This window comes from Melanerpes formicivorus, unplaced genomic scaffold, assembly GCF_026170545.1.
Source record: "Melanerpes formicivorus ecotype bairdi unplaced genomic scaffold, bMelFor1.0.p_v2 SCAF_215, whole genome shotgun sequence".
Taxonomy (NCBI): Eukaryota; Metazoa; Chordata; class Aves; order Piciformes; family Picidae; genus Melanerpes; species Melanerpes formicivorus.
In genome coordinates, this window is record NW_027142567.1 from 85,001 (window position 1) to 93,989 (window position 8,989).

Sequence of the window (8,989 nt, forward strand, 5' to 3'; positions counted from 1 at the left end):
CCCGGCAACCCGCTGACGCGGCTAGTTCCCTCGCGTGCGCACGCAAGCACACGCTTCCCGACTCCACGCGGCCACAGAGGCCGGCTGGGGCTCCCCCGCCCCCGAGGCCGGCCCCTGGCTGCCAGATCCCGGGCACGATTCAGGCAGCAGCAGCGGAAGCGAGCGATACCGACACGCCCGGCGGGGAGAAGGCCCTCGTCTCTCTCCCCGCCTTGCCACGGGAGCACCGGGACGTGCTAGAGGAGACAGCGACCCGCGGAAGCGGGGCGCGCCCCCGGCACGCCAGGACCTTAGAGCCGGGGCGGCTCGCTCGGCAGCGGGCGGGGGTACGGGCCACAAAGCCGCCCCTCTCAGGCTAGAGGTTTCATTTAGGGAGGAACCCTCGGGGACCCCACCCGGGCAGGTGAGGCCTCACGCGCGGCGCCGCTTTTAGCCCCTTTTAACTTTTGCGACGCCGCCGCCTCGCTCTCGGCTCGGCCAACCCCCGCCACACGCAGCTGCTCGCGGCCGGCACCCGCGGGTACCCGGAACCGAGGACGACACCGGCGCCTCACGCGTTTTAGGACACCTGAAAACTCACGGGGCCACGCAGCAGTCACAAAGCCGGTTGCGGTAGACCGGTCCCCGAACCCTGCCCCAGCGCCGGGGGGGAGGTGGAAAGGGGAGGATGCGGCAAGGCACGCGCCGGGCCGCTAACGCCACGGCTCCCCCCCGCTCGAGCCGCTCGGGGCTGGGGGAACGAGGACGACACCTCACACGCGACGGGAAGCGAAGTGGAAAGGAAGACCGCCCTTGCCCTGCCGGCCGGGGGCCCTTTCCGACGCGACCCGAAAGGCCTCATCGATCAACAAGGACAGAAGGAAAGGAAGCCAGCGGAGGCCCCACGGCCTCGCTCTTCTGGGACAGACACAGCCACGCGCACCCGCCACCGCCCTCGGGAGCAGCCAGCAGGCACGGGGCTCGGCGTGCGGGCAACACGCCGGAGGAGCAAACGGGGCGCCCTCCAGAGATGGGGGGGGGGGCAAGCTGCACCGGGCCGCACCGGCTCACAGGGCACCTCTGCCTCCCCGAAATGTGGGCTTGCATTTTCCCTCAAGCTGCACCGAGTTACATCTCCATCACGGGGCGCCCCTCTGGAGCCAGGAGGAAGCCGTGCTGGGGCACCGGCTTGCCCTCCTCCCCCCATGCCGGGCTCCATAGCATACGAGTGGCCAGTCACCGCCGCTGGCTTTTCCCTTAGATGCCGTGCCCCCGCGGGCTGCGGCTTTGGCCATGGGGGGGAACCCCCGTGAAGAGGGTCCAGTGCTGGGAACTCTCTCTGCCCCTTACCGGGCTCTCTCTCGCCGTGCCTGGACGGGCTTGCTTTCCATTCTTGGTGGGACCGACGCCGGCACCACGTCTCCCCGGCTTTCTCTGCCCCCGTGCCCCACCGGGCAAACGTCGCTTCGGGGGTTCCACACTTCGGCAGTGGCCGGCGCCAGCCACTCGTCAACTTTTTTTCTTTTCCCCGCTTTCGTTGCCGAGCCCGGGCTGGGCTCCGGCTCACGGACGAGCGAAACCCATCCAACACCGCTGAGGGTGCGCCAGCGGCCGCTCCAAACCGCCGCGCCTTTGTTCGGCCCCGCGGGTCCCCTCTCTGACCCGGGCGAAAGCCACCGAGAAGCCAGACGGACCCCTGCCCAGCCGCCTGGCGGGTGGCTTGGAGCAGCCGCTCGGCAGCGCTGCCCTGGGAGTGCTCGGCGTCGCTTGTTCCCTCATATACGGAACTGGAGGGCCGTCAGCTCCGCGAGCGCACAACCAGCCGACCTCCGCCCAGCGGCAGGTCGCAGAAATCACGCCGGCTTGTACGATGACGTAGGCGGAGGCAGAGCGCAACAGCGACCCCTTGGCGACAAGCGCGATCTCCGCGGAGAGCACGTCTACTCGCCGAGGGAGAGCACGTCTACTCGCCCAGGGAGAGCACGTCTACTCGCCCAGGGAGAGCACGTCTACTCGCCCAGGGAGAGCACGTCTACTCGCCCAGGGAGAGCACGTCTACTCGCCCAGGGAGAGCACGTCTACTCGCCCAGGGAGAGCACGTCTACTCGCCCAGGGAGAGCACGTCTACTCGCCGAGGGAGAGCACGTCTACTCGCTCAGGGAGAGCACGTCTACTCGCCCAGGGAGAGCACGTCTACTCGCCCAGGGAGAGCACGTCTACTCGCCGAGGGAGAGCACGTCTACTGGCCGAGGGAGAGCACGTCTACTCGCCCAGGGAGAGCACGTCTACTCGCCCAGGGAGAGCACGTCTACTCGCCCAGGGAGAGCACGTCTACTCGCCCAGGGAGAGCACGTCTACTCGCCCAGGGAGAGCACGTCTACTCGCCGAGGGAGAGCACGTCTACTCGCCGAGGGAGAGCACGTCTACCTCCCGCCTGAGGGAGAGCACGGGGGGGGGGGACAAAGACAGGCGGCAGCAGCTTCGGTGAACGTCACCCGGGAGGCGACCGGGGCTGTCCCGGGGCAGTCCCGGGAAGCCGGCGTCCGACACAGGGAACCGTCAGCTGCCGGACCGGGGCGAATCCCCGCGGCCACGGCAGGGGTGGGGGCTCGAAGACAGCCGGCAGCCGCTTCGGTGAACGTCACCCGGGAGGAGACTGGGGCCCTCCCGGGACCGTCCCGGGAAGACGACGTTCGGCACGAGATCCCGGCCGCGGCCGGACCGGCTCGAAGCCTCGCGGTCCCGGCAGCAGCCGGAGCCGCTCGCCGCCTCGGGCTCCCGGCCCCCTACAGATCCGGCGACTCGTTCGCGGGCGGCGGGGGGAGGCAGTGGAGGGGGTGCGGGGAGAAGCGGCAGCGGAGGCGGAGGGGGGGGGGGCTCGAAGACAGCCAGCAGCCGCTTCGGTGAACGTCACCCAGGAGGCGATCGGGGCCGTCCCGGGGCCGTCCCGGGATGCCGGCTTCCGGCACGGGGTCCCGGCCGCGGCCGGACCGGCTCGTATCCCCGCGGCTCCGGCAGGGGGGGGGGGGGCTCGAAGACAGCCGGCAGTCGCCCCGGTGAACGTCACCCGGCCGGCGACCGCGGCCGTTCCGGGGCCGTCCCGGGAAGCCTGCGACAGGCACGGGGTCCCGGCCTCGGCCGGACCCGCACTGGGTGCCGCCGCCTCGGGCTCTCGGGACGGTATGGATCCGGCGACTCGTTCGCGGGCGGCGGGGGGAGGCAGTGGAGGGGGTGCGGGGAGAAGCGGCAGCGGAGGCGGAGGGGGGGGGGGGGGCTCGAAGACAGCCGGCAGCCGCTTCGGTGAACGTCACCCGGGAGGCGACCGGGACCGGCCCGGGAAGCCATCGTCCGGCCCGGGATCCCGGCCGCGGCCGGACCGGCTCGAATCCCCGCGGCCCCGGCACGGGGGAGGCCCAAAGACTGGCGGCAGCCGCTTCGCTGAACGTCACCCGGCCGGCGACCGGGGCCGTCCCGGGGCCGTCCCGGGATGCCGGCTTCCGGCACGGGGTCCCGGCCGCGGCCGGACCGGCTCGAATCCCCGCGGTCCCGGCAGCAGCCGGAGCCGCTCGCCGTTCGGGCTCCCGGCACCCTACAGATCCGGCGACTCGTTCGCGGGCGGCGGGGGGAGGCAGTGGAGGGGGTGCGGGCAGAAGCGGCCGCGGAGGCGGAGGGGGGGGGGGGCTCGAAGACAGCCGTCAGCCGCTTCGGTGAACGTCACCCGGGAGGCGACCGGGACCGGCCCGGGAAGCCATCGTCCGGCCCCGGATCCCGGCCGCGGCCGGACCGGCTCGAAGCCCCGCGGCCCCGGCACGGGGGAGGCCCAAAGACTGGCGGCAGCCGCTTCGCTGAACGTCACCCGGCCGGCGACCGGGGCCGTCCCGGGGCCGTCCCGGGATGCCGGCTTCCGGCACGGGGTCCCGGCCGCGGCCGGACCGGCTCGAATCCCCGCGGTCCCGGCAGCAGCCGGAGCCGCTCGCCGTTCGGGCTCCCGGCACCCTACGGATCCGCCGACTCGTTCGCCGGCGGCGGGGGGAGGCAGTGGAGGGGGTGCGGGCAGAAGCGGCAGCGGAGGCGGAGGGGGGGGGGGCTCGAAGACAGCCGGCAGCCGCTTCGGTGAACGTCACCCGGCCGGCGACCGGGGCCGTCCCGGGGCCGTCCGGGGATGCCGGCTTCCGGCACGGGGTCCCGGCCGCGGCCGGAGCGGCTCGAATCCCCGCGGTCCCGGCAGCAGCCGGAGCCGCTCGCCGTTCGGGCTCCCGGCACCCTACAGATCCGGCGACTCGTTCGCCGGCGGCGGGGGGAGGCAGTGGAGGGGGTGCGGGGAGAAGCGGCAGCGGAGGCGGAGGGGGGGGGGGGGCTCGAAGACAGCCGGCAGCCGCTTCGGTGAACGTCACCCGGGAGGCGACCGGGACCGGCCCGGGAAGCCATCGTCCGGCCCGGGATCCCGGCCGCGGCCGGACCGGCTCGAATCCCCGCGGCCCCGGCACGGGGGAGGCCCAAAGACTGGCGGCAGCCGCTTCGCTGAACGTCACCCGGCCGGCGACCGGGGCCGTCCCGGGGCCGTCCCGGGATGCCGGCTTCCGGCACGGGGGTCCCGGCCGCGGCCGGACCGGCTCGAATCCCCGCGGTCCCGGCAGCAGCCGGAGCCGCTCGCCGTTCGGGCTCCCGGCACCCTACAGATCCGGCGACTCGTTCGCGGGCGGCGGGGGGAGGCAGTGGAGGGGGTGCGGGCAGAAGCGGCCGCGGAGGCGGAGGGGGGGGGGGGGCTCGAAGACAGCCGTCAGCCGCTTCGGTGAACGTCACCCGGGAGGCGACCGGGACCGGCCCGGGAAGCCATCGTCCGGCCCCGGATCCCGGCCGCGGCCGGACCGGCTCGAAGCCCCGCGGCCCCGGCACGGGGGAGGCCCAAAGACTGGCGGCAGCCGCTTCGCTGAACGTCACCCGGCCGGCGACCGGGGCCGTCCCGGGGCCGTCCCGGGATGCCGGCTTCCGGCACGGGGTCCCGGCCGCGGCCGGACCGGCTCGAATCCCCGCGGTCCCGGCAGCAGCCGGAGCCGCTCGCCCTTCGGGCTCCCGGCACCCTACGGATCCGCCGACTCGTTCGCCGGCGGCGGGGGGAGGCAGTGGAGGGGGTGCGGGCAGAAGCGGCAGCGGAGGCGGAGGGGGGGGGGGCTCGAAGACAGCCGGCAGCCGCTTCGGTGAACGTCACCCGGCCGGCGACCGGGGCCGTCCCGGGGCCGTCCGGGGATGCCGGCTTCCGGCACGGGGTCCCGGCCGCGGCCGGAGCGGCTCGAATCCCCGCGGTCCCGGCAGCAGCCGGAGCCGCTCGCCGTTCGGGCTCCCGGCACCCTACAGATCCGGCGACTCGTTCGCCGGCGGCGGGGGGAGGCAGTGGAGGGGGTGCGGGGAGAAGCGGCAGCGGAGGCGGAGGGGGGGGGGGGGCTCGAAGACAGCCGGCAGCCGCTTCGGTGAACGTCACCCGGGAGGCGACCGGGACCGGCCCGGGAAGCCATCGTCCGGCCCGGGATCCCGGCCGCGGCCGGACCGGCTCGAATCCCCGCGGCCCCGGCACGGGGGAGGCCCAAAGACTGGCGGCAGCCGCTTCGCTGAACGTCACCCGGCCGGCGACCGGGGCCGTCCCGGGGCCGTCCCGGGATGCCGGCTTCCGGCACGGGGTCCCGGCCGCGGCCGGACCGGCTCGAATCCCCGCGGTCCCGGCAGCAGCCGGAGTCGCTCGCCGTTCGGGCTCCCGGCACCCTACAGATCCGGCGACTCGTTCGCCGGCGGCGGGGGGAGGCAGTGGAGGCGGTGCGGGGAGAAGCGGCAGCGGAGGCGGAGGGGGGGCGGGGGGGGACGATAGTGGCGGGGGGCGGGGGTTGCTCGAAGGCAGCCGGCAGCCGGTTCGGTGAACATTCGCCGGGGCGGGGGGGCGACCTGTCCGTGCCCGGGGCAGCCCCGGGAAGCCGGCAGCCAGCACGGGGTCCCGGCAGCACCTGTTCCCTGCCCTGGGACTTGCCGTGCCCGGCGGCCGGTTGCCGGGTGGGGGGGAGCGATGAGAGGCGGGGCGCAGCGGCCGGGGCAGCGCCGGGCCGCAGCGGGGGGCTGGGCGGGTGGGGTAGGCGTCGAGCGGCAAGCCCTCGGCTGCAGCGAATGTTCGGCGGTGCGGGGCGGGGGGGGACGGGACGACACGTTGGGGGCGCCGAGTCCGAGCCACCCCCGGCCCCAGGGGCGGCCGGAGGGGGAGGCCGGTGCCTGGCCCTGGGAGCTGCTGGGCGCCGGATGGCCGAGGGTGCGTCAGAAGCCGCCCGAGCGGTCGAGCAGGTCCTCCAGAAAGGCCTAGGGTGGCTTCGAGGGCCCCGGGAGCAGTCGAGGGAGGCCTCCAGGCAGGTCTGGAGTGGATGGGAGGCCTTCCAAAGCAGACAAGGGAGGCTGCCAGCGGGGCCTAGGCTGGCACTGCAGCCTGTAAATGGTTGGGGGGGGGGGCCTCTGGTGCGGCCTGGAGTCTCTGGGTGGCGTCCAGAGAGGTGCAAAAGATCCTCTGGTGCGGCCTGTGGTGGCGGAGAAGCCTGCAGAGCGTGCGGGGGAGGCTTCTGGTGCGGCCTGGGGTGGGTCGGAAGCCTGCAGAGCGTGCGGGAGAGGCTTCTGGTGCGGCCTGGGGTGGCTGAGAAGCCTGCAGAGCGTGCGGGAGAGGCTTCTGGTGCGGCCTGGGGTGGCTGAGAAGCCTGCAGAGCGTGCGGGAGAGGCTTCTGCTGCGGCCTGGGGTGGCTGAGAAGCCTGCAGAGCGTGCGGGGGAGGCTTCTGTTGGGGCCTGGGGTGGGTCAGAAGCCTACAGAGCGTGCGGGGGAGGCTTCTGGTGCGGCCTGGGGTGGGTCGGAAGCCTGCAGAGCGTGCGGGAGAGGCTTCTGTTGGGGCCTGGGGTGGCTGAGAAGCCTGCAGAGCGTGCGGGGGAGGCTTCTGCTGCGGCCTGGGGTGGCTGAGAAGCCTGCAGAGCGTGCGGGGGAGGCTTCTGCTGCGGCCTGGGGTGGCTGAGAAGCCTGCAGAGCGTGCGGGGGAGGCTTCTGGTGCGGCCTGGGGTGGCTGAGAAGCCTGCAGAGCGTGCGGGAGAGGCTTCTGGTGCGGCCTGGGGTGGGACGGAAGCCTGCAGAGCGTGCGGGGGAGGCTTCTGGTGCGGCCTGGGGTGGGACGGAAGCCTGCAGAGCGTGCGGGAGAGGCTTCTGGTGCGGCCTGGGGTGGGTCGGAAGCCTGCAGAGCGTGCGGGAGAGGCTTCTGGTGCGGCCTGGGGTGGGTCGGAAGCCTGCAGAGCGTGCGGGAGAGGCTTCTGTTGGGGCCTGGGGTGGCTGAGAAGCCTGCAGAGCGTGCGGGAGAGGCTTCTGCTGCGGCCTGGGGTGGCTGAGAAGCCTGCAGAGCGTGCGGGAGAGGCTTCTGCTGCGGCCTGGGGTGGCTGAGAAGCCTGCAGAGCGTGCGGGGGAGGCTTCTGGTGCGGCCTGGGGTGGCTGAGAAGCCTGAAGAGCGTGCGGGAGAGGCTTCTGGTGCGGCCTGGGGTGGCTGAGAAGCCTGAAGAGCGTGCGGGAGAGGCTTCTGGTGCGGCCTGGGGTGGCTGAGAAGCCTGCAGAGCGTGCGGGAGAGGCTTCTGCTGCGGCCTGGGGTGGCTGAGAAGCCTGCAGAGCGTGCGGGAGAGGCTTCTGCTGCGGCCTGGGGTGGCTGAGAAGCCTGCAGGGCGTGCGGGAGAGGCTTCTGCTGCGGCCTGGGGTGGGTGGGAAGCCTGCAGAGCGTGCGGGGGAGGCTTCTGGTGCGGCCTGGGGTGGCTGAGAAGCCTGCAGAGCGTGCGGGGGAGGCTTCTGGTGCGGCCTGGGGTGGCTGAGAAGCCTGAAGAGCGTGCGGGAGAGGCTTCTGGTGCGGCCTGGGGTGGCTGAGAAGCCTGCAGAGCGTGCGGGGGAGGCTTCTGGTGCGGCCTGGGGTGGCTGAGAAGCCTGCAGAGCGTGCGGGAGAGGCTTCTGGTGCGGCCTGGGGTGGCTGAGAAGCCTGCAGAGCGTGCGGGGGGAGGCTTCTGCTGCGGCCTGGGGTGGCTGAGAAGCCTGCAGAGCGTGCGGGAGAGGCTTCTGGTGCGGCCTGGGGTGGCTGAGAAGCCTGCAGAGCGTGCGGGAGAGGCTTCTGCTGCGGCCTGGGGTGGCTGAGAAGCCTGCAGAGCGTGCGGGAGAGGCTTCTGCTGCGGCCTGGGGTGGGTCGGAAGCCTGCAGAGCGTGCGGGAGAGGCTTCTGCTGCGGCCTGGGGTGGGTCGGAAGCCTGCAGAGCTTGCGGGGGAGGCTTCTGGTGCGGCCTGGGGTGGGTCGGAAGCCTGCAGAGCATGCGGGGGAGGCTTCTGCTGCGGCCTGGGGTCTCTGGGTGGCCTCTAGAGAGGTGCAAAAGACCCTCTGGGTTGGGCTGGGGTGGCTCTTGGACCCCTGCCACACAGTGGAGAGAGGCCTCCGGCCCGCCACCTGTGTCCCTGTGTGCCTGAGTGCCTGTGTCCCTGTGTCCCTGTGTCCCTGAGTGCCTGAGTGCCTGTGTCCCTGTGTCCCTGTGTCCCTGTGTCCCTGAGTGCCTGAGTGCCTGTGTCCCTGTGTCCCTGTGTCCCTGAGTGCCTGAGTGCCTGAGTGCCTGTGTCCCTGTGTCCTTGTGTCCCTGTGTCCCTGTGTCCCTGTGTGCCTGAGTGCCTGTGTCCCTGTGTCCCTGTCTGTGTACCTGTGTGCGAGAGTGTCCGGCACGCCACCCAGCGGCGGCGGGCAAGCAGGTAGGCGGGTGGGCGGGCCGGCGAGGGCCAGTGTGAGTTTGGGGGGTGGGAGGGGAGGCGGCAGCTGGAAGCGTCAGAGGAGGGGGCGTGGCTCCGGCTGGCCCCGGGAGCAGGTTCCCGGGACCGGGACCGGCTGGACCCGGCGGGTGGTTGATCCCGGGGCGGGGGGCAGAGGCGGCGGGAAGCGGCAGCTGCGTGTGCGGCGGGGGGGTGGAGGGCGAACCGCGGCGGGAAGCGGAT